Consider the following 27,132-nt stretch of genomic DNA (forward strand, 5'->3'; position numbering starts at 1 on the left):
AATATGTATCATTATGTGAATAATTTCTAAGTGGGAATCAATCAGCAAACAATCGTAATTCCTATTAAAACTAATGGATGTACTCTCCTGTGAACATCAATCAGATTTGAACCAAGGTTTACCATCAAATTTGGCAATCCGATTCACTATCACAGCTTCAAGAAATAAAGTCTTACTCACATATTCACCCAGTGGATGGTTGTCTGTACTGCCGATCTATAAAAAAGCTTCACGTTAGATGCATATTTTCTCAAAGACCACATAAAAGAAACACAAACATGATAAGCAAACCATAATCTAGATTGTGCTCCACCTGGAGTCATTTCATACAATTCATTGCCATGTTCTATCAAACCAGGATGCACAACAAGCATTACTTCCAATAACCCTAATCTACGACTTCATGAACTCAGAATGTAGGAAATGATTTGTATTAAAATAGATGTAAGAACTATGGCTAAGGTTCAGAGAAATATCGATGCAAGAAAATAAGTAATCCATGTTGCCGAGGGTTTGAGCTTTGCAAATCAAATGTGAACACAAAAAATTTGGAAACGAAGAGACCCCCTTCTCCATCCATGGAAAGAAGAAGTTATAAGCACATTAAGACAAGAAGAGGGTGACGATGGAGGAGTTACAATACCAACAAGGAGTCATCGGCATAAATAATTAAAATGACCATCTCAACTTATAAGGTCGATGGAAATAAAAATTGAACATGAAAGGTTGCTAAGCATGAAATAACATTACACCACTGCCAATGTTAAAGAAATAATATTGTCTTAATATTTAGCACCATGGTATCTATAGATACCTATATATGTATGTATGTATATATGTGTCTGCGTGTATGTCCTCGCATACTTAAAGTCAGTCTATCTATGTACACATATACATGTATGTACATGTATAAGTATGTAGGTATCATGATGTCGATACGATAAGACATAATCATACATCAGAAGGCTCCAATCAACAATACAAATACAAAGGTACAAATCGTTCTATTCATGCTTAGTAATCTCTTTACTATTAAATGATATGTGATTTAATAAGTTAGCTCATGGTCATCCAACGTATAATCTTACTTGCCTAGTCATTATCCTTAGCCCAGGTGGTTTAGGGCTTGGACCTATTTGCTCAGTGATGGCGGTGCCCCTCCATGCCCAATTCCTTTCTAACAATGTTCCTTCTCTTTGACATGATCCTACAAGGGAATTCTCCATGATTATATTATATTCCTCAATATAATAATAATTTACCATAGCAAATTATTTGATTATAAATAATCATAACGGCTAACCGCCTATTCAATTCCATGAAATCTTGATAAATAATTATAACAATTAACTATCTTACCATTTCGTAGGATTATAACAAATTTAACTGTCAACTGACTTCATGTGAACCTCAATAGCTATATTTTAAATTAGGTCAAAAATTGGGACGTAACACCCTTAGTCATACATATATCTTTAGCCCAACCTACTCTATTACCAAACCACCATGCATAAATTGCCTTTTTCTTCTTTTTGAGCTTCTAGGGACCTAGATCTTACCATTCCAAGCTGTCGATGTATGTATCATTGTAGCAATGCTTTCACTGTAAAATCCTAATCATACATTGCTCTAAAGGTTAAAGCTGCATTGGTTTTTACAACTGTAAGTTTAGACTTGAGAAGTGTAAAAAATAAAGGTAATACTTGTGTCTGAGAACCAATTGCATCTTTCACATCCTTTCTAGATCTAGCAAGAACTGAAAATCCTTTTGTTCCCATTTCTTTTTTGAATTGATGTGCATGTGTTTATGTGGAATTTCTCAATAAAATGATCTGTAGTTCCCAAAACCCATCTAGACCTTCCATCTCTTCTATTCCATTTAAGTCTCTGCAAAAAAGAGAGTTGAAACCTACAAAGTTAAATTAGAGAAAAAGAGAGAGAGAGTTGAAACCTACAAAGTTAAATTTGATGCCTTTGGGTATCATTATTGCAAACTGAACAAATACCATCTACTAATAGCAATGCTTCTGATAAAAATCTTCCCTTATTGAAAAATTATTAAAAAAAAAATTTGAAGTCACATTGTCCAGGGAACTGCATCATCATAGGGAGTGACTACATTACGACACAAATTCTGTAATGTTGTAATAGGATGATATTTACTACTTTTCACACATGTAGTGAGTTGCAGTTGCTCTCTCAAAGTAGTTATAACACCCTCAGTCATAAATATCTTTATCCCATCCTGCTCTATTGTGATCCTACATCAGATTGTATGTGTTGTTGGTTATGAGCTTTTCTGGATCCGGACCTTAGTATCCTTCATCTCAAACTGACCAAGTAGTATTAATTGGTAGCAATATTTCCTTATTTCCCTGATAGATAAATTATAAAAAAATGTGTTCCTAATCACATCAATGTGTTTGAAAGTGCACTATTATAGCAAAGATAATGCTTGTGTCTGAGAACCAAATGCAATGTTTACATACTTTCTAGACTTGGCAAGATCTAATAATCCACTTGTTTCCATTTTCTTTTTAATATTGATGTGCGTATGTTTACTTGGAAATGCTCAATAAGATTATCTATAGTTTCTCATATACCATTTAAGTTATTGCAAAATATGTGTGTGTGTGTGCGTGCCTATAAATATGTCGATATATATATATATATATATATATATATAGAGAGAGAGAGAGAGAGAGAGAGAGAGAGAGAGAGAGAGGTGTGTGTGTCTCTATATATATATATATAGAGAGAAAAGTTATATTTGATGTCTATGGGTATCAATTATCACAAATGGACCAAATACCATCCTATAATAGTGATGCTTCTAATAAAAATCTTCCCTGCTTGACAAATTGTGAAATAAATATATCCAAACTCACATCGTCTAGGGAATTACATCATCATAGAGAGTGAGTACATTACTACTCAAATTTTAATGATGCAGTAAGATGGTCATTTACTACTTTTCAAATGTGTACTAAGTTGCAGCTGTTCTCTTAAACTAGGTGTAACACCCTCAATCATAAATATCTTAATCACATCCTGCTCTATTGTAATCTTGCAGAAGATTGTCTCAAACTGACCCAGTAGTATCGATTGGTAGCAATGTTTCCTTATTTCCCTAGTAGGTAAATTATTAAAAACTATGCTCTTGACTACATCAATGTGTTTGAACCTGCATTATTATGAAAAGTATGTGAATTATTGTCCATATTTTGTTTTGCTTTGGTAAGATGCACGTTGACTACTTTTTTGTGCATGTAGCTAAACTAAAGTTGCTCCCACAAATTCGGAGTAACACATTCTCAATCATAATTTTTTTTTATCTCAAAGCGCTCTGTTACTAAACCACCATGTGATCGTACATAGATTTCCCTTGCTGCTAGCTTCAGGGCTACTGCACAGCTAGACCTTAGCAGACCAAGAAAAGGAAGTATACATCCTCCAAGAAACACTTTCAATCTCAAGTCTTCCTAATCACAAAACAATCCTTAATGTTAAAGCTGCATTTACCTTTGAAACTGTATTTGCAGACTTGAAAAATGTAAGTAGCAAAGGTAAAGCTCCTCAATACATTGAAAATTCATGCATATACACATTCTTTCTATTTGTTCCTATTTCCTGCAAACAATATAGACCTTTATGAAAACTATCACTTATTTTTAGTGACTCGTCTTTTTCTACGACAAATGCATTTATCCTCCTTTGTATGCATAGAGCTTATCTTCATACAATTGGATTCAATATGATGTTATAATTAACAAAGGATTTAGATTAAAATGATCCAATTATTTTCCATGTACATTTTGAGATAACTTGGGACCCTACACTTGATGTCAGTGCAATTTACTGATTTGGCCTAGATTATTTCCATAAATTTTCTTTGTTTTTTATTCTATAACGATATACTCCCATTCTTATTTTGTAGCGAAATTTATTCTTTCAAACCACATAATGTTTCTTTTTATGCAAGGAATCCACTTATAATTAGCAAAAGTTTCTTGCATCAGATATTAAGATGTGATTGCAGATTCAAATTTCTTTCCTAGAAAAGAAACTCCACAATCGTCTTGTTTAGTTCCACTCACCATTAGATTGCCACGTTGATATTAAATCACAGCACGGTAGATTTACAGAAATGACTTTATGCATTGTACTAGACCTTGAAAATTTTGTCTTCCTTTAGCGAATGAGATCAGACCATCTACATACACCTAAAGCATAAGAAATATGCATCTGATAGCATATACAGAACTCATCATCAAGATTTGATGTACTGAATTTAGTAAATATTTAACAATTGGCCAATAAGTCTAATATAATGGACGATTTGAAAATCCACAGAATTTTGATATAATTGAGAATCACTCCTTGAGGGTTTTCATATCGAAGTGTTATAAACAATCTGATCTATTATGATAGAGAGAGCACTGATGTTTTGGATGAATTACAATTCAAATTGGTCTGCCATGGATACTATTCTCATTGTATCCGATATGTCTACTTCTTGCTTACGTGACGTCTTGGAATGATGTCATTTTGATTATGTGCTCATTTAATCTTATCTTTGTTGACTTGGTGGTCAGCACCTCCTTGGGGACTCGTGCCATGACTTAACTGCTTCCAATGGGACAGGTTAAATATGGTATTCCTATAAGGTGTTTACAGTTTAAACTTTTGGCAAATGAAAAATAATTTCAACAATTGGTATTAGAGCCTTCGCTCACGGGTTTGAGATTGTTCACTTGGTGGTAAACAATCCTTGGGGACTTGTGACATGCTTTAACAATTAACCACCTCCCATTGGTTGGCTTAAATCTGTTGTTTGTATCAAGCATTGACAGTTTGAGCTTTTGGTGCAACAAGTGATACCATCAATTAATTGCAAGTTGCAAGTGGTAGATTACTCCTACCTTTCTTTTCTGCTACAAGGCTATAAGAGTGCTTAGTCTGCAATGTATGTAACAGTGATCTCTATTCCTACCTTCAAAGGATTGATAGACTTCTCTTTAATATGTAACCGGGGGTTGTATCGAATCAACATGTCTCTTGCCATTCACACCTCATCCATGTAACTAATTGTTTGGTTTACTAATTACTGTTCTCCTTGGGTGGTGATTATGCAGGGTAGCTCCATTAGTAATGTGTAAATATTAACATTTTGTTGTATGTGTTCATTTTAGAATGATGGATTGCTACCTTCTTCAAGATCATGAATCGATGCTCTTCACATGATGTAGTGGTAGGTTCACTGATTCATGAATGTTTTATGTTAGAAAAGGTGAAGTCTTATAAATAACACATTTTCTGAGCAATGACATCTCCTTAAAATATGTTGTGTTTGAATGATAGAACTGCCTGTTCTACCTTTCTTACAATTTGAGTCCCCCTCTCTGATTTGATGCCTTAGGTATACTTATAACCCTCACCTTGGAAATGGAAAGACACATCTCTTTCTACAATTATGTCTCTTTGGGGAATGGAGCCTGTTCATTGCATTGTTATTTCTTAACTAAACAGGTTGTTGCGTGTCTAATGTATGTTATATGTAATTGCTCCTTGAGAAGTGATAACTCTTTAAGAGGATCACTGCATTATTATCATGTTGTAGTTTTATTTGTGGCCATTGCTGAGTTTATACAGATCGCTGTTACTCTTTATCAGCAATTTCTGAATATTATGTGTATGTCCTGTAATGAGCAAAGTTAACTCCCTAATACCATTGAATCCACAAGCTTGCTTCATAAGTAGGTTCTTTTCATTGATCCCAATTTTCTGTAACTAATTCAGACCTTTATGAAAACTATCACTTATTTCTATATATGGAAAATGTATTTATTCTATTTCATACGCACTTAATGAATTAGCATAGAAATTACCCCAAATGAATAATACTTGTTTCACAGAACTGGATTCAATATGGTCACAACTAATAAAGGATCTAATCTAATCATTTTCCATGTGCATTTTGAAATATTTTAGGAGCCTATACTTGGTATCCATGTAAATTTACTAATTTAATCAGGATTCTGTAGAAAACTTTCCTTTGTTTTCAATTCTGTAAGGACATGCTTTTGTGCTTATTTTGTAGAGAAATTATTTCCTCCAGACCATCTATTGTTCCTTTTCCTATGCAACAGTGAATTTATACTTAGCTACAATTTCTTACCTCACATATTAAAAGGTAATTAGATTTTCAAATTTCTTTCCTACAAATGAGACTTCACACTCATCTTGTCTAATTCCACTCATCATTACGTTGTCTTGTTGATATTGAATTGTAGCAAAGGACTTAGAGAATTCACTCCATGTATTGAAAAAATCTAAGAAAATTTTGTCTGCTTTTAGCAACTAAGACCAGACCATCTGCACACACCAAAAGCATAGCTCGTACGCTTACTTTGTAGAGAATTCTTTTCCTCCAGACCATCTATTGTTCCTTTTCCTATGCAACAATCAATTTATAATTAGCTAAATTTTCTTGCCTCAGATATTAAAAGGTAATTACATTTTCAAATTTCTTTCCTGCAAATGGGACTTCACAGTCATCTTGTTTAGTTCCACTCACCATTGCGTTGCCCTGTTGATATTGAATTGTAGCTAAGAAGACTTACAGAATTCACTCCATGCATTGAACAAATCTAGGAACATTTTTTCTTCTTTTAGCAACTAAGATCAGACCATCTCCGTACACCAAAAGCATAGCTGCTATACTTATTTTGTAGATAATTTTTTCCTCTAACCATCTTGTTGTCACAAAAGCTTGCACCCTTGTACAAAGTTTTTACCTAAGGACAACTTGTGAAACATGGAAACAACCTCCAAGCTGTGGGACTTGAACTATGAGGTTGAGTCTCTGGAGAAGGCCGACTTCCTCTACTATTAGGATGCACTTAAACTATTCTTGGAGAAAAAAGGGAGAAGGAATACATGAAAGGAACTACATAATCTATTCTAAAGAGGTGATGCACCAAAATAGGGTGTTCAAACCAATCTCTGCCCATACATGCACAGTACAATTATCATGACAATCCAAAGATATACAGATTCAGGCTTGCTTTAATCTATTAGCTACATACAGATCAGACAACCAAATGAGTGACTCAAGGAAAAGGCTTCATTTCTTATCATTCATAAGCCAAAAGAGATACATAAAAGTAGATTATAGATATCTATAGTACATCGAAGAGACACAGACAAAGCTTGCACAGTACATCGGTGGTTGAAGGAGATAAGATAAGATTCCATGTAATTCAAAGGCAAAGAGGGAATTTACTGTAGAATGCAATACTAGAGAAACAAAGGAGATCTAACCCTAAGAAAAAGTAAAACATCTGCTTTTATAGTGTAAGCATAACTCAGATAGCTTCCACCCTAAGATAGAGTTCAACCACTACAATCAACTTTATAGAGAATAATTACTGCAAAATTGGAAAAGATCTAATCATAGGGCAAATCCAGATGTGAGAAGATCACTTATCCACCAAACAATCTCTAAGAGGACAAGAATAGCGGCCATTAACCTTTTGACTGACTAGATGGATCAACCGGTGGTGATGGAGTGTTTTTTTGCATTTATCAGGCTTGGGGAATGATGAAAGTGGTTGTAGGAGATCAAAAGGATTGAATATATCATCAAAGAGTTGTTTCCCCCTGTTATCAACCTGCCAAATTAGATGGAAAGCATAGGTCAACCATATTCAACTATCACTCTGTACCATTCCTACTACCTGATTGGTTGGGAGTTCCCCTTTGTCCAACTTGGCAGGTGAAATTCTCTATATGTTTAGGTCAACAATGAACTCACGATTCTATGAGTGTCAACTATGGTCAAAACCCTTTAAATCACCTTTTGTTCATAACCCTAAATTCTACGATCTTAAGATTGCCAATACCTTGTAGCATCGAGCCCATCCTTCATTCTCTTTATGATTCTCCGACAACAAAAAGATCATACAATCTCATGACAAAATGATGACCCTTAACACCCCTGGCATAAGGTCATGGTACCATTATTTTTTCCTTTCCGCCTTGACCTTTATGATCTTACGATCGTAGTCCATCATGATATCAACAAATGTGGCAATAACCCCTACGATCCTATGATCGTGGTTTGACTATCTTTGTTGTGACCTCAGGAGGTGTCCTCACTTGTGCTTGCAACCTTACGGCTTTAATATTATATGATCCACCTTCCCCTTCGTAGCATCGGCGACCTAGGAAGTTAACTCAGTGACCCTATGATCATTGACCCTCGTGGTGTCAGAACATATCCTCACAACACTTATAATCTTATGATTGCTTACTATTGTAACATCGGGAAAGACCTTTCTTTGGCTTACAATCTCTCGACTATCTATGATGTTATGACAACCTAACCACTTGACCAATAGGAGCCTCGTAGCATCTTATCATTGCTTGTTTTTCCTGATGATCCTATGATACATGAGCTATTGTAAGATCGGGACCATACCATCTTGTCACGGCTCTGAGATTTAAAATATAGAATTGAATCTTGTGACCATTTGGTGTTGTTCAAATATTTGAAATTAATCCTTGGTTGGAAGGCACTTTTGGCCAACACATCTATTCTTCTTTAACTATGCTACAAACAATTTATTATTAGCTAATATTTCTCACCTCAGATATTAAAAGGTAAGTACATTTTCAAATTTCTTTCTTGCAAATGGGACTCCACAATCATTTTGTTTAGTTCCACTCATCATTATGTTGCCCTTTTGATATTGAGTTGTAGCAAAGAAGATTTATCGAATTCACTCCATGCACTATACAAATCTAGGAACATTTTGTTTGCTTTTAGCAACTAAGACCAGACCATCTGTTTACACCAAAAGCATAAGAAAAATGTGTCAGATGTGTCAGATAAAACATTTGTAATTCATAATCAAGATTCAATGTAATGAGTTTTGTAAAATTTTAATAATGGTTATGTTTAACCCTTTTAAATGTTGAATTGAATTGTCAAATCTAATATTTGGGAATTGATGAAAAGGATTGGGCAAAAATAACTCATAATTTTTTTTTGCTAGTTTTGTTTTTCATATAAGAGGAGACTATTGATTGACAAAGAAAATAGTTCATTTGCAAAGATGTATTTTTGATAAAGGATGGCCCATAAAATTATCTTGGCTATTGATTTTTTCGAATGGTGACAATAGCAATGGAAATTATGCATGGGTTGGATTTGTGAATTTTGAGAAACCTTATTTAAAAGCTTAGATTCTCTTTGGTGTAAGTTTGTTGTTCTAAATCAATGGCATCACACTTACTAATAAATGTCTTCATCACAACTTGTTCTCCTACCAAACCAACATGTGATCCTGCATAGACTGTTGGTGGTTTCTAAGCTTCTATAGACCAAGACCCTAGCAATTCAAGCTTCATTCAGGTCTTCTTTGTAGATATAGGAGTATTTCCTACAACAATTTTCCCTCGTAGATAAATTATTAAGAATAAGTTCCAGTTCACACCAAGGTCTTTTTAACTGCATCATTACAGCTAGTATGTGAATATTGGCACATTTTATTATAATCGAGCAAGATGATCATTGATAATGTTTTCATGCTTGTAGCTGAGATGCACCTACTTTCATAAACTATGAATAACCTCCTCATTAATAAATATCATCCCAACCTACTCTGCTACCAAACCACCAAGTGATCTGTCATAGGTTGTAATTGGCCTAGGAGTCCAAGCTCCAGGTTTGAGAAGTGTGAATGAGCATAGATGTTGCTTGTAAATGAGAACATAATGCATTTTCACATCTTATCTGTACTTGAGAAGATCTAGCAGTCCTATTGTAGCCACCTCTTTTTCACTTTTTGTGGATGTGTTTAACTTACCTGCAATTTTTCTATAAGTTGAGTTATAGTTGCTCATATATCATCTAGATCTTCCATTCCTATGGTTCCATTCAAGTCTCTGCAAAACATTATCTTAGAACAAATATACAAAAACAAAAACTTCAAACCTGTAAAGTTACATTTGATGTTTCTGGGTATCATTCATCTCAAACTAACCAAATGGTATCTAGTAATAGCAGTATTTGCTATAAATTTCTGCCCAGATAGGTCAGTTATTAAAAATAAGTTCCATATCACATCAAGGTCTTTTTAACTATATCATTATGGCTATTGTCTGAACTATGACACACTCTTCGTTATTATCTAGTAAAATTTCCATTGACTACTTTTTCATGCTTGTACATGAATTGCGCATGCTCCCATAAACCAGGAATAACACCTTAAGTCATAAGTATTTTCATCTGAACCTGCTCTGCTACAAAGCAGTCATCTGACCCTGCATAGAGTGTCTTTGTTGCTGGTTTCTAAGCTTCTAAAGACCTAGACTCCAGCAGTTCAAGCTCCAGACTAAAGAAGTTTAAATGAGAAAATTTATTACTTGTGAATGAGAACCTGCATAGAGTGTCTTTGCTGCTGGTTTCTAAGCTTCTAAAGACCCAGACTCTAGCAGTTCAAGCTCCAGACCGAAGCAGTTTAAATGAGCAAAGTTATTACTCTTGAATGTGAACCTATTGCATTTTGATATATTATCTAGGCTTAGCAAAATCCTTCTGTTGCCACCTATTTTTCGTTTGTTTTGGATGTGTTTACTTGCAAATGCTCAATAAATTAAGCTATAGTTGCTCATATACCATCCAGATCTTCCATCCTTGCTATTTCCTTAGTCTCTACAAATCATTATCTTAAAAAAAAATATACAAAAATAAAAAAAATTCAAATCGGTAAAGTTAAATTTGATGTCTCTGGGTATCACTTATCTCAAACTGAACAAATGGTGTCACGTAATCTCTGCTATAGAACTTTTCCGTGGTAGATGAATTACTCAAAAAGATGTTTCAAATCACATCAAGGTATTCAGAATTGCAGCATTAGCAAGATCCAAAAAACCTTTTTATTGCTAGCTCTGTTCAAAAGATGTACATGTATTGACTTGGAAATGTTCAATAAATTGAGCTACAGTTGCACATATACCATCAAGATCTTCATTCCCTGCTATTTCATTCAAGTCTTCCCTGCAAAACAATTGTCTTAAAATACATAGGCAAAAAAGAATACTTGCATAGTTAAATTTGATGTCTTTGGGTATCATTCACTGTCAGTTGACTAAATTGTATCCACTAATAGGAGTGTTCCAATAAAACTTTCCCTTTTTAGATTTAGTGCTGAAAATATGTTCTAGATCACATCAGTCTTTTGAATTGCACCAGTGCGTGAATTGTTGTGCAATTTATGTTATCCTTCAGTAAAATGGTTGTTGAGTACTTTTTCACATGTGTATTGAGTTGCACCTACTCTCACAAAATATAACAAAAACCCTCGATCATAAATATCTTCATCCAATCTATATTGCTTCCAACCCACCATTTGACCCTACATATATTACCTTTTCTGCTGGTTTTTGAGCTTGTAGAAACCCGTACCTTAGTAAACCAAGCTAGGGAGGTACACATCCTACTAGCAAAATCTTCATAGACATTCTCATCACATAAAATCCCCAAGGATAAAGTTGAATTGACCTTTGCAACTGTAGCTCCTGAGTTGAGAAGTGTAAATGAGCAAAGGTAATGCTTGTGAATGAGAAACTATTTACATTTATGATTTTTTACATCCTATCTAGGCTTAGCTAGATCCAACAGTCCTATTGTTGCTAGTTCTTCTTCATTTGCAGTCAATGTGTCTACCTAGATATGTTTGATAAATTCAGCTTTGATTGTCCATGTACCATCTAGATCTTCAATCCTCTCTATTCCATTGAAGTCTGCAAAACAATTATCTTAGAAGAAATATAGACAAATAGAAATAGAAACCTACAAAGTTAACTTTGATGTCTTTGGGTATCATTTATCTCAAATTGACCACATGGTACCCAGTAATAGAAGAATTTGCTATTAAAATCCTCCCTGGTAGATAAATTATTAAAAAAATGTTCCAACTCACATCAAAGTCTTTGGAACTACATCATTTTGGCCAATGTGTGAACATTTCCCCATTAGAAGCACAAAACATTTTCCCATTGGAACTACATCCTGTCTAGGCTTAGCAAGATCCAACAGTCCTGTTGTTGTTAGTTCTGTTTCATTTGCTGTCAATGTGTCTACCTAGACATGTTCAATAAATTGAGCTCTAGTTGTCTGTGTACCATCTAGATTTTTGATCCTCGCTATTCCATTCAAGCCTACAAAACAATTATCTTAGACAAATACAGAGAAAAAGATGTTCGAAAACTTAATGCAGCATTGACATTTTCCCCTAGAGCCAAATGCCCACCTACAACCTGACGACCCAGAATAGATAGAAAACATGAATGCGGTAGGTGAGATTTTTTGAATTTGGAAATGAAAGGGAAAAATGTTTTAGGTTAGAAGACAAAAGGAATGTTTCTACATTCATTTTTATTAAGTGTAGATCAAGCATATCAGAGAGAAGTTGTAGAGCTGAGCAGAGAAGGAAGGAGGAAAGGAGTTTGTGCCTGTAGTTGCACGTGTTTCTTCTATTTACTCTGTAAGTTTGTCATTGTTAGATTCATCCTATTGAAGCAGTGATTGCTCTAGGCACCTTTGTATGTAGCCATTAGAGTTGCAGGTTTAATGTTTATTGAAGTTTGAAGTATTGTCAGTTTTGGGTTATTTTAAGGTTTTCTGGTTGAAGCCGAATGCTCCCAGATTTTGTAATAGTTTAATGCAAGATTGAATAGAAAGCAAGCAACATACTTAATCGATTGTTCTTCATCTTCTATTCATTGCATTTGACAAGTTTGGTTGAAAGCTTAAAGCTTTGGCTCTCTGGTTTTAATGGTGAATGCATTCATGATTTGAATTTTCTAAGTTATAAACTTTATTTGGAGCCGAGCTCACTCGACATCTATTGTTGCCGAGTATTTTCTGTTGGAGCCGAGCTCACTCAGCATCCATTGGTGCCAAGAAATTATTGTGTGCCGAGCTCACTCGACACCTCTTCCTTGTCACTTGGCACCGAGCAAGTGCCGAGCTATCTGGCACTCGGCACCTTCATGTGCCAAGTAAAACTGGCACTTGACACCTTCATGTGCCGAGCAATTTTTCAAAGTGCCGAGTATAATTTTTAGGTTTAGGGTTGTGAGTTTAAATTTTTTAACTTATATTTCTCACATGGTATTAGAGCTTTGTGGCCCCACATCCAAAGTGAGTTAGGGCATTTGTTTTCTTGAGATATTTATCATGGTAGGAGATGCAAGAAAGATATGGCAGTAGCCACCATCATTTAATGGACAGAATTATGATACATTTGCAAAGAAAATGAAAACCATTATGGTTGCAAATGATTTGTGGGAGTTTGTGGTCAATGGATTCAATGATGTGATTGATCCAACTCAGTATGCTGCCCTCACAAATGCACATAAGACTCATTTGAAAGAGTCAAGGAGAAAGGATGCTAAGGCATTAAGTCTTATTGAAGCAGCAATGACAGAGACAATTTTCCCAAAGATTGTAGTAGCAAATTATGCAAAGGAAGCATGGGATATCCTTGAGATGAACTTCAAGGGGACTGATAAAGTCTGTACTGTAAAGCTACAAAACATTAGGAGGGAGTTTGAGAACCTTCAAATGAAGGAGAATGAATCTGTTGCAGACTTTAGTTCAAGGACCTCAAATGTGATTAACCAATTGAAGTCAAATGGAGAAGACTATCAAGAGCAGAGGATAGTGGAAAAGATATTGAGGAGTTTACCTCATAAATATGACAATTTGGTCATGACCATAGAAGAGGCAAAAGACCTCACTGTTTTGACAATGGATGAGTTAATGGGTACACTTCAAATCCATGAGCATAGGATCAACAGATCTACTTCTTCATCTTCCCAAGAGAAAGCATTCAAGGCTCAGTCAAATCTAAGAGGAAGGGAGAGAGGAAGAAATGGCTTAGGCAGGAACTCTAGAGGCAGAGGTCGAGGAAATGGAGGACAAAGAAATGCTGTAGCAGAAAGCTAAGAAAGAGCAGATGGAGCAAGTAGCTCACAAAATACTTTAAGAGGAGGTAAGAAAAACTACAACTCAAATAAGAGTAATGTAGAATGCTACTATTGTCATAAATATGGGCATTATGCAAATGAATGCTGGAAGAAGCAGAATGATCAGTCAGGACAAGCAAATGTGGCTGATGTGAACATGGGAAGTGGACCCAATGCTGCTGCCTTCATCATGTGTAATGTTGGTGAAGAAGGAAGCCCTGAGGTTTTGTACCTCGATAGTGGATGTAGCAACCACATGAGTGGTAATGAAACTTTGTTTTCATTTATTGACAAGAGTTTCAAATCAGAAATTAAGATGGGTAACAATAAAACCCTACCAGTTGTGGGCAAAAGATCTATTATGGTCCGCACCAAGAAAGGTGAGAAAAGGGAAATACAAAATCTGTATTTTGCCCCTGGTATGAAGCACAATTTGTTGAGCATTGGTCAGCTCATTCAAAATGGATACAAAGTGCTGATGGAGAATGACATGTGTGTCATTCATGAAAAAGATGGGAGCAAGAACCTACTTGCAGTAGTTCAAATGACAAAGAACAAAATGTTTCCCTTGAAGATAGACACATGTTTCTCATCTCAAGTTTGTGCTGCACCTGACACACAATCAACTCTAAGGAGTGTGATTGAAGACCCCTCATGGCTATGACACCTCAGGTATGGGCATCTTGGCTATGCTGGTTTAAATTTGCTATCAAATAAAAGAATAGTAGAAGGTTTGCCACATGTAGGAAATTCTTGTGACAAGTGTGAGGCTTGTATTTTGGGTAAGCAACATAGGCTTCCCTTTAATTTTGAAAATTCTAGGAGGGCTAGATATCCATTAGAGTTAGTGCATACTGACCTAGTCGGTCCTATGCAATTTACTTCCATTGGGGGGAGTACATATTTTATGACATTCATTGATGATTTCAGTCGTAGGACATGGGTGTATTTCTTAAAGAACAAATCTGAAGCATTTGATAAATTTGTAGAATTTAAAGCCCAGGCTGAAAGAGAATGTGGATACTATATTAAGGTCCTAAGATCAGATAGAGGAGGGGAGTATACCTCCAATTCTTTTGTAAATTTTTGTAGGAAACATGGCATAAAGAAAGAGCTCACAACCAGCTATACACCATAGCAGAATGGAGTGGTTGAAAGAAAGAATAGGACCATTGTTGAAATGACAAGGAGCATGATGAAAGAGAAAGGTCTCCCAACTGAATTTTGGGGAGAGACTGTGGCAACAAAAGTTTACCTAATTAATAGGTGTCCTACAAAGGTAGTCCATGACAAAATTCCAATGGAAGCTTGGTCATGAATAAGATGGACAGTTGAACACTTAAGTGTGTTTGGATGTGTCGCATATGCACATGTGCCTAAAGATCAAAGGCAGAAATTTGATGACAAAGGTGTGAAATGCATTTTCGCAGGGTATAACCTAGAATCAAAGGCATATAGATTGTATGACCCATTGAACAACAAGATGATGCTTTCAAGAGATGTGGAATTTCTTGAAAATCAATCTTGGTATGGTTCAACTGATGAGTCACCGAGCACTTCTAGTAAAGTGCCAATTATGAGTGAAGAAGATGCTGATGAATAGCAAAAAGAAGGAGAAAATAGAAGAAAAGGCAAGTAGGTTCAGTCATTGTCGAGCTCCTCTAGGCATGACCGAGTGTCAGTGCTGAGTAACAGTGAAGATCGACTAAGTCGACAATGCAGTAGTAGTGAAGAGTCTAATCCCACACTCTCCTCCTTGCTACCAAGAAAGACCAAGAGTCATAGGGAGATATACCAAGATGAAAGGTATGAAGATTATGATAAGAGTGTTAATTTTGCATTATTTTCTCATAGTGATCCAGTATATTTTGAAGAAGCTATGAAGGAGAAGCAATGGTGTAATGCCATGGATGAGGAAATAGATGCCATAGAAAGGAATGAGACATGGGAGCTAACTGAATTGCCTCCAAAGATGCATGTCATTGGAGTGAAATGAGTCTATAAGACCAAATGCAATGCTGAAGGCAAGATTGATAGGCATAAGGCAAGATTGGTAGTCAAGGGCTACAAATAGCAGTATGGAAGAGATTATGATGAGACATATGCCCCTGTTGCAAGAATGGAAACTGTGCGTGTTGTCATAGCAATTGCAGCTTAGCACAAGTGGAAGGTATTTCAAATGGATGTGAAGTCTGCCTTCCTAAATGGTGTATTGAAAGAAGAAGTATATGTGGAGCAGCCACCTAGTTATGAAGTTGCAGGTGAAGAACATAAAGTATATAGATTGAAGAGAGCTCTCTATGGGCTCAAGCAACCTCCAAGGGCATGGTACAGTAGGATTGACTCATATCTGATGAGCAATGGCTTTAGCAAAAGAAATGGTGAGCCTACTCTCTACATCAAGGCATCAAATGGAAATGTTTTGATCGTTGTCTTGTATGTAGATGATTTAATTTTTACTAGTAATGACAAGGCTCTAATTGGTGAATTCAAAGAGGCCTTGAAAAGTGAATTTGAAATGATAGACCTAGGTCTCTTGAAATACTTTCTAGGCATAGAAGTAAAACAAATACATGATGGCATCTTCATCTCTCAAGAAAAGTATGCAGCGTAGATCTTGGAGAGATTTAAAATGCAAAACAGTAAGGCAGCACCTACACCAATAGAAGTAGGTCTGAAGTTGAGCAAGGACGACTCTAGCAAGAGAGTAGATCCAACATTATACAAGAGTATGGTTGGAATTTTAATGTATTTGATTGCTACTCGGCCAGACCTAATGCATGCAGTAGTTTGATTTCCAGATTTATGGAAAACCCAAAGGATTCCCATTGCCAAGCAGGAAAAAGGATCCTAAGGTATGTGAAAGGTACCAAGGGATTTGGGATTTTATATACTACAAATGATGATTTCAAGTTGGTTGGTTACACTGATAGTGATTGGGCTGGAAGTTTAGATGATAGGAAGAGCACTTCCGGATACATGTTTCATATGGGATTGGGTGTGATTTCATGGGCATCCAAAAAGCAACCTATTGTTTCTCAATCTACAGCAGAGGCTGAATACATAGCAGCAAATGCAGCAGCATGTTAAGCATATCTTCATCCAATCTATATTTCTTCCAGCCCACCCTTTGACCCTACATAGATTACCTTTTCTGCTAGTTTTTGAGCTTGTAGAAACCTTTACCTTAGCAAACCAAGCTAGGGAGGTACACATCCTACTAGCGAAATCTTCATAGACATTCTCATCACATAAAATCCCCAAGGATAAAGTTGAATTGACCTTTGCAACTGTAGCTCCTGAGTTGAGAAGTGTAAATGAGCAAAGGTAATGCTTGTGAATGAGAAACTATTTACATTTATGATTTTTTACATCCTATCTAGGCTTAGCTAGATCCAACAGCCCTATTGTTGCTAGTTCTGCTTCATTTGCAGTCAATGTGTCTACCTAGACATGTTTGATAAATTCAGCTCTGATTGTCCATGTACCATCTAGATCTTCAATCCTCTCTATTCCATTCAAGTTTGCAAAACAATTATCTTAGAAGAAATACAGACAAATAGAAATAGAAACCTACAAAGTTAACTTTGATGTCTTTGGGTATCATTTATCTCAAATTGACCACATGGTACCCAGTAATAGAAGAATTTGCTATTAAAATCCTCCCTGGTAGATAAATTATTGAAAAAATGTTCCAAATCACATCAAAGTCTTTGGAACTATATCATTTTGGCCAATGTGTGAACATTTCCCCATTAGAAGCACAAAACATTTTTCCATTAGAACTACATCCGATCTAGGCTTAGCAAGATCCAACAGTCCTGTTGTTGTTAGTTCTATTTCATTTGCTATCAACGTGTCTACCTAGACATATTCAATAAATTGAGCTCTAGTTTTTTGTGTACCATCTAGATTTACAATCCTCGCTATTCCATTCAAGTCTGCAAAACCATTATCTAGAAAAATAAAGAGAAATAGAAACTAAAACCTACAATGTTAAGTTTGATGTCTTTGGGTATCATTTATCTCAAATTGACCACATGGTACCGCAGTAATAGCAAACTTTTCTATAAAAGCCCTCCCTGGTAGTTAAATTATTAAAAAAATGTTCTAAATCGTATCAAAGTCTTTGGAACCAATATAAGTAATTATAGCTATTCATTCTCCAATGAACATAATTCTCAGTATAAGCTCATTCACCTGCAGACCTAAAAAATAATTAGCACTTCTCTATGGAGGATCAGCTAAAGAAATTAAAGGAACTCTAAATATAGTTGGGAGAATGAAAGGTCATCAAAATAGAAATCTTAGCAATATACTCTTCCTTATGAACAACATGAAATGTAAGCACAAGGATATAGAAAACCCATTGTATGTAGCAGAAGCATATCAATACAACTACACTGCACAAGCTCACTAAAAACTTAGTTCAATGAAAAGAAAATGTCCTAAAATCAACTTACCAGCACTTTAATTGGCATGAGCACAATAATGATGTGAATATAAATAATGTAACTCAAGTTTCCCAAGATCTTATAACAAGGAATTCAGAGAGCCTGCTTAAAACTGGTGAATGTGATGTTTGTGCTCCAAAATCTGGAGATTGAGAGCCTTCATATATAAATAATTTAGCAATTAGAATAAATAATTCTAGTTCTCACCCATATATTGCAAAGCTTACCTGGAATTGATAATAAATAAGGAACATGTAATATGGAGAAAAATTGTATCAAAACAGTTGTAGTCCTCCATAGATTTGAACGATATATACTGATAATAATTAATAAACTTAAGTTGCATAAAACTGTCTGCATCAAAGGGATGAGTTCATTGACAAACACATCAGAGGATTTTAAATGTTCTTATAGAGATAGTACAAGCTTTGCTTGGTATTTAAAAAAAGAACAGACAGGATTGGCAAACATAGGTTCTTCAATGCCCTGAGATAATACCAGTGAGATATTCAAGTGTAAAAGACTAATGGTAATTCCAATTTTACAGAAGGCAGTTTATCATTAAAGTGGTAGTGGAGTCATTGTCTATAATGCTATGATGAGACCACGCCAAATTCTTTGGTGGACTACATGGTAAAGAAAATTGTAATCCATCAATTCCAAGATACAAACATAATAGAAGGTAAGACTTTACCATAAAATTAGGTATACATTAGACCAAATGGTTAATAGGAGGAAAATTTGTCCAAATATTGTGATTAGTCATCATGTAGATACTAGAATGGAAATCTTAAAAACAAATTAAAACTAGAACATTGATAACACTAGAGTTCTGATTGAGAAACATTGACTTGAAAAATAAGTCATAGTATCAAAATCCCCTACAGTTCATCTTTCTCGATAAAAATTAGCTTCTTATTAGATTTTATCCATTTTTTTTAAAGGAAAAAAAGCAAGATGTTATACTACACCACAAATGATTTGGACTCAAAGAAGGTCAATGAGACCATGAAATGCATTTAGTATTTACTATTATTGCTTGCTAATTTTTTCTCATTAAAGCATCTTCTTTTTCATTAAAATTTTTATAATAGGGAAACTTGAAAAAACCATGAGGCCCCTTGCCTTAAAATGAGTTGCTGATTTTTCTCAATAACTCCTATTTACAGATTATAGAAACTTACCTCAATGTGACCATAGCCTAAACATCAAGTTCTTAAGGCCCCACTATTAGCATTGTTATTGTAACTTGTATCCATTAGAAATTTTAAATCTATTATTTTTTATTTCACACTATTTTATTATTTAGATGCCCACAATCACAGCCCTCTCTAGGCTTCCCTAATGATCTTGTTATTATGAATATATGAGTCTAGCATTGGGAAAACCATATGCAGAAATGGCAACTCATTTTATAGTTATATATTTTGAATAAGCAACCTCTCCTATCATACTTAAAAACAATAGGGAACTATTTCTTGTAAAAAGTGTCTCAAAAAATGTTAACCGAAAGGCAAGTTTCACTGAAACTTTACTGTTGGAAGAGTAAATAGATTTAATGCTCGTGAGCAATTGCCCCTAGCTAGATATGCCAATTTCCTGAAATTGACATAGTGAACCAATTAAGCAAGCATGGTGCATTTAAATATAAACCTGATTTGTATATGAGGCTATTTATCATGTTTTGCACATATAAGTCATAACGATAGACTTTACTTTTGTTACAATTTTTGTTTCCTATTGTTCATTGTTTATATGCCTGGATAAAGATTTTTCCAAAATATGGTGTAAACTAAACTTTACATATAGTATAAGAAAAACAAAACCGTTTCCGTGCTTCCCTGTTCTATTATTTCTTTGTCATTATGTATCACTCAAACGTTCATTATATGTTTACAATCATGGTGTCTTATTCTTTAGATACGTATATCGGAACAATCATCCAACCCACTCAATTCTAAAATATTGTAAAAGAAAATCTCCAAACCATTTAAGAGAAAAAAAAGAAGCATGCTTTTGAATTTTTCTACAGAGATAATACACCAGTCATGGAACAAAATATATGAAGAAAACTAGCAGGAGCAGCCCTTAATTATGAATGTCTAGCATTCCTCATTAGAAAAGTGGCTTCCCATTTATGTTCCCCTACTTCAATTACAATAAATTGGAACTTAAGATGATTGCACGGCAAATTTTCCATTAAAATCTTGCAACAGTACGTAGAAAAAATTCAAAAATCTCCAAATCAGTGATTGAATATTTGGATACCAAGCACGTAGAAAAAATATAAAAAACTCCAAATAAGTGATTGAATATTTAGATACCCAAGTACACATGTAAAGTAAACACAATTATGTCCTATTCTACTGTGTTCTTTTGTTTCCTTGTGATTATGGTTCACTCAATAATTCTTTATATGTTTCCATCCTTGTTGTTTGACTCTTTAGATACCCAAATTGAAAAGGTCATCCTACCCACTCCATCCTTCAGAAATATTATAACAGAAAGTCTCCAAATCATTGTAAGAGAAAAAAGTAGCGTACCTTTGAATTTGTCCTTGGAGATAGTGCAACGGCCTTAAACAAAATCTAACAAGAAGAAAATAGTAGAAGTGTTGGAAAACTTATTGCAGCGTTGACATTTGCCCTTTGAGCCAAATGCTCACCTACCACCCTGACGTGCAGAATAGACATAAAAGTTAATACGGTAGGTGAGATTTTCGAATTTGGAAATGAGAGGGAAAACAATTTTAGGTTAAAAAGACAAAGGGAATGAAATATTCATTTATTCAGAGTTTGCAGATCAAGTAGATCAGAGAGAAGTTGCAGAGCTGAGCAGAGAGAAGGAAGAAGGAAGGAAGTTTGTGCCTGCAGCTGCATGTGGTTCCTTGTTCACTCTATAAGTTTGTTGTTTGGATTTGTCCTGATGAAGCATTGATTGCTCCAGGCACCATTGTATGCAGCCATTAGAGTTGCAGGTTTAAAAGCTTATTGAAGTTTGAAGTATTGCCAGTTTAGGGTTATTTTAGGGTTTTCTGGTTGAAGCCGAATGCTCCCAGATTTTGTAATAGTTTAATGCAAGATTGAATAGAAAGAAAGCATCATACTTAATCCATTTTTCTTCATCTTCTATTCATTGCATTTGACAAGTTTTGGTTGAAAGCTTAAAGTTTTGGCTTTCTGGTTTTAATGGTGAAAGCATTCGCATTGAAATATTTCGTACATTATATTTCTTAAGTTTGAAACAGAACACTCGGCATCTTCTTTCTCAGTTGGAGCCAAGCTCACTCGGCATCCATTTGGTGCTGAGCATTTCCTGTGCAAGTGTCGAGCTCCTCTTTGTGTCGAGTTCACTCGACACCTATTGCCTGTCACTCATCATCTTCATGTGTCGAGCAAGTGCCGAGTAATTTCTAGCTCTTGGCACCTTCCTGTGCTGAGCACTTTTCTTCAAGTGCCGAGCAACCTGCCACTCGGCACCATCAAGTGCCGAGTAAAACTAGCACTTGGCACATATATGTGCCAAGCACATTTTAAGTGCCGAGCAAGCCTTTTAGGGTTAGGGTTGTGAGTTTGAGTTTAAATTTTTAACTTATATTTCTCACATGGTATCAGAGCTTTGAGGTCCCACATCCAAAGTGAGTTAGGGCATTTGTTTTTCTTGGGATATTTGACATGGCGGGAGATGTAGGAAAGATATGGCAGTAGCCACCATCATTTAATGGACAGAATTATGATACATTTGCAAAGAAAATGAAAACTATTATGGTTGCAAATGATTTGTGGGAGTTTGTGGTCAATGGATTCAACAATGTGACTGATCCAAATCAGTATGCTACCCTCACAAATGCGCAGAAGACTCATTTGAAAGAGTCAAGGAGGAAGGATGCTAAGGCATTAAGTTTGATTGAAGCAGCAATGACAGAGACAATTTTTCCAAAGATTGCAGCAACAAATTATGAAAAGGAAGCATGGGTTATCCTTGAGACAAACTTCAAGGGGACTGATAAAGTTCGTATAGTAAAGCTACAGAACATAAGGAGGGAGTTTGAGAACCTTCAGATGAAGGAGAATGAATCAGTTGCAGACTTTAGTTCAAGGACCTCCAATGTAATTAACCAACTGAAGTGAAATGGAGAAGACTATCAAGAGCAAAGGATAGTGGAAAAGATATTGAGGAGTTTACCTCATAAATATGACCATTTGGTCATGACCATAGAAGAGGCAAAAGACCTCACTACTTTAACAATGGATGAGTTGATGGGTTCTCTTTAAACCCATGAGTATAGTATCAATAGATCCACATCTTCTTCTACCCAAGACCAAGCATGCAAGGCTCAGTCAAATCCAAGAGGAACGGGGAGAGGTAGAAATGGCTCAGCTATAAACTCTAGAGGCAGAGGCAGAGGTAATGGAGGACAAAGGAATGCTGCAGCAAAAAGCTCAAGAAGAGCAGATGGAGCAAGTAGCTCACAAAATACTTCACGACGAGGTAAGAAAAACTACAACTCAAATAAGAGTAATGTGGAATGTTACTACTATCATAAATATGGGCATTATGCAAATGAATGTTGGAAGAAGTAGAAAGATCAGTCAGGACACACAAATGTGGCTGATGTGAATATGGGAAGTGAAAACACTGCCTTCATCATGTGTAATGTTGGTGAAGAAGGAAGCCCTGAGGATTGGTACCTCGACATTGGATGTAGAAACCACATGAGTGGTAATGAAACATTGTTTTTATTCATTGACAAGAGTTTCAAATTAGAAATTAAGATGGGTAACAATGGAACCCTACCAGTTGTGGGCAAAGGATCTATTATGGTCCGCACCAAGAAAGGTGAGAAAAGGGAAATACAAAATGTGTATTTCGCCCCTAGTATGAAGCACAATTTGATGAACATTGATCAGCTCATTTAAAATGGATACAAAGTGCTGATGGAGAATGACATGTGTGTCATTCAAGAAAAGGATGGGAGCAAGAACCTACTTGCAACAGTTCAAATGACAAAGAGCAAGATGTTTCCCTTGAGGATTGAGACATGTTTCTCATCTCAAGTTTGTGCTGCACCTCTCACACAATCAGCTCTAAGGAATGTGATTGAAGACCCCTCATGGCTATGGCACCTCAAGTATGGTCATCTTGGCTATGTTAGTTTAAATTTATTGTCAAATAAAAGAATGGTAGAAGGTTTTTCACGTGTAGGAAATTCTTGTGACAAGTGTGAGGCTTGTATTTTGGGTAAGCAACATAGGCTTCCCTTTAATTTTGGAAATTCTAGGAGGGCTAGATATCTATTAGAGTTAGTGCATACTGACCTAGTCGATCCTATGCAAGTTACTTCCATTGGGGGGAGTACTTATTTCATGACATTCATTGATGATTTCAGTCGTAGGACATGGGTGTATTTCTTAAAGAATAAATCTGAAGCATTTGATAAATTTGTAGAATTTAAAGCCTAGGCTGAAAGAGAATGTGGACACTATATCAAGGTCCTAAGATCAGATAGAGGAGGGGAGTATACCTCCAATTCTTTTGTAAATTTTTGCAGGAAACATGGCATTAAGAAAGAGCTCACAGCCAGCTATACACCACAGTAGAATGGAGTGGCTGAAAGAAAGAACAAGACCATTGTTGAAATGACAAGGAGCATGATGAAAGAGAAAAGTCTCCCAACTAAATTTTGGGGAGAGGCTGTGGGAATAGTAGTTTACCTAATTAATAGGTGTCCTACAAAGGCAGTCCGCGACAGAATTCCAATGGAAGCATGGTCACGAATAAGATGGATAGTTGAACACCTAAGGGTGTTTGGATGTGTTGAATATGCACATGTGCCTAAAGAGAAAAGGAAAAAATTTGATGACAAAAATGTGAAATGCATTTTCACAGGGTACAGACCAGAATCAAAGGCGTACAAATTGTATGACCCATTGAACAACAAGATGATGCTTTCAAGAGATGTGGAATTTTTTGAAAATCAATCTTGGCATGGACAAATTGATGAGTCACCAAGAACTTCAAGTAAAGTGCCAATTATGAGTGAAGAGGATGCTCATGAACAACAACAAGAAGGAGCAGATAGAAGAAAAGGTAAGCAGGTTCAGACATTGCCGAGCTCCTCTAGGAATGACCGAGTGTCAGTGCCGAGTACTAGTGAAGACCGAGCTAGTTGGCAAAGCAACAACAATGAAGATTCTAATCCCACACTCTCTTCCCTATTACCAAGAAAGACCAAGAGTCTTAGGGAGATATACCAAGATGAAAGGTATGAAGATTATGATGAGACTGTTAATTTCGTATTATTTTCTCATAGTGATCCAATATATTTTAATAAAGCTATTAAGGAGAATAAATGGTGTAATGCCATGGATGAGGAAATAGATGCCATAGAAAGGAATGAGACATGGGAGCTAACTAAATTGCCTCCAAAGAAGCAAGTGATTGGAGTCAAATGGATCTATAAGACCAAATGCAATGCTGAAGGCAAGATTGATAGGCATAAGGCAAGGCTGGTAGTCAAGGGCTACAAATAGTAGTATGGAAGAGACTATGATGAGACCTATGCCCCGGTTGCAAGAATGGAAACCGTGCGTGCTATCATAGCAGTTGCAGCTCAACACAAGTGGAAGGTATTTCAAATGGATGTGAAGTCTGCCTTCCTTAATGGTGTATTGAAAGAAGAAGTATACGTGGAGCAGCCACCTGGTTATGAAGTTGCAGGTGAAGAACATAAAGTATATAGGTTGAAGAGAGCTCTTTATGGCCTCAAGCAAGCTCCACGGGCATGGTACAGTAGGATTGACTCATATTTGATGAGCAATGGCTTTAGCAAAAGCAATGGTGAGCCCACTCTTTACATCAAGGCAGCAGATGGTAATGTATTGATTGTTGTCTTATATGTAGATGATTTAATTTTTTACTAGTAATGACAAGGCTCTAATTGGTGAGTTTAAAGAGGCCATGAAAAGTGAATTTGAAATGACAAACCTAGGTCTCTTGAAATACTTTCTAGGCATAGAAGTAAAACAAATGCATGATGACATTTTCATCTCTCAAGAAAAGTATGCAGGGCAGATCTTGGAGAGATTTAAAATGCAGAACAATATGGCAGCCCCCACACCAATAGTAGTAGATTTGAAGTTGAGCAAGGAAGACTCTAGCAAGAGAGTAGATCCAACATTATACAAGAGTATGGTTGGAATTTTAATGTATTTGACTGCAACTCAGCTAGACCTAATGCATGCAGTAAGTCTGATTTCCAAATTTATGGAAACACCAAAGGATTCCCATTGGCAAGCGGGAAAGAGGATCCTAAGGTATGTGAAAGGTACCAAGGGATTTGGAATTTTATATACTGGATCAAATGAATTCAAGTTGGTAGGTTATACTGATAGTGATTGGGCTGGAAGTTTAGATGATAGGAAGAGCACTTCTAGATACATGTTTCATATGGGATTGGGTGCAATTTCATGGGCATCCAAGAAGAAACCTATTGTTGCTCAATCTACAGCAGAGGCTAAATACATAGCAGCAAATGCAGCAACATGTCAAGCAATTTGGCTAAGAAGGATCTTGACAGATTTGAATAAAAAGCAAGAGGATGGAACCACAATTTATTGTGACAACATCTCATCAATTGCATTGTTCAAGAATCCAGTCTTCCATGGGAGAAGCAAGCATATTGAGATCAGATATCACTTCATCAGAGAGTTGGTGGAGAATGGGGATATCAAAATCAATTTTTGCAAGTCTGAGCAGCAACTAGCAGACATTTTCACAAAGCCATTAGGCATTGGATCTTTTGTACACCTAAGAGAGTGTCTTGGTATAATTGATTTGGATCAGTTGTGATCCTTATTTTGTTTGGCTCAGGACAAAGGGGGAGTGTTGGAAAACTTATTGCAGCGTTGACATTTGCCCTTTGAGCCAAATGCTCACCTACCACATTGACGTGCAGAACAGATAGAAAAGTTAATATGGTAGGTGAGATTTTTGAATTTCAAAATGAGAGGGAAAAACATTTTAGGTTAAAAAGACAAAGGGAATGAAATATTCATTTATTCAGAGTTTGCAGATCAAGCAAATTAGAGAGAAGTTGCAGAGCTGAGTAGAGAGAAGGAAGAAGGAAGGAAATTTGTGCTTGCAGCTGCACATGGTTCCTTGTTCACTCTATAAGTTTGTTGTTTGGATTTGTCCTGATGAAGCAGTGATTGGTCCAAGAACCATTGTATGCAGCCATTAGAGTTACAGGTTTAAAAGCTTATTGAAGTTTGAAGTATTGCCAGTTTAGGGTTATTTTAGGGTTTTCTGGTTGAAGCCGAATGCTCCCAGATTTTGTAATAGTTTAATGCAAGATTGAATAGAAAGCAAGCAGCATACTTAATCCATTTTTCTTCATTTTCTATTCATTGCATTTGAAAAGTTTTGGTTGAAAGCTTAAAGTTTTGGCTTTCTGGTTTTAATGGTGAAAGCATTCGTGTTGAAATATTTCCTACGTTATATTTCTTAAGTTTGAAACAGAACACTCAGCATCTTCTTTCTCAGTTGGAGCCGAGCTCACTCGGCATCCATTTGGTGCCGAGCATTTCCTGTGCAAGTGCTGAGCTCCTCTTTGTGCCGAGTTCACTCGACACCTTCA

The 27,132-nt window shown here is 35.9% G+C and overlaps 1 long non-coding RNA gene across 1 annotated transcript in view; it reads right to left on the reverse strand.

Annotated features, from left to right (window-relative positions):
* Positions 1 to 27,132, reverse strand: part of LOC149558621 (uncharacterized) — a 69,817-nt gene that overhangs the window by 42,117 nt on the left and 568 nt on the right. Inside the window, exon 2 of the long non-coding RNA XR_016364721.1 lies at positions 21,038 to 21,082. This is a non-coding gene — a long non-coding RNA (uncharacterized LOC149558621). The remainder of the gene's footprint in view (positions 1 to 21,037; positions 21,083 to 27,132) is intronic.

This window comes from Cupressus sempervirens, chromosome 5, assembly GCF_028749045.1.
Source record: "Cupressus sempervirens isolate cs-2001-9-10 chromosome 5, ASM2874904v1, whole genome shotgun sequence".
Lineage (NCBI taxonomy): Eukaryota > Viridiplantae > Streptophyta > Pinopsida > Cupressales > Cupressaceae > Cupressus > Cupressus sempervirens.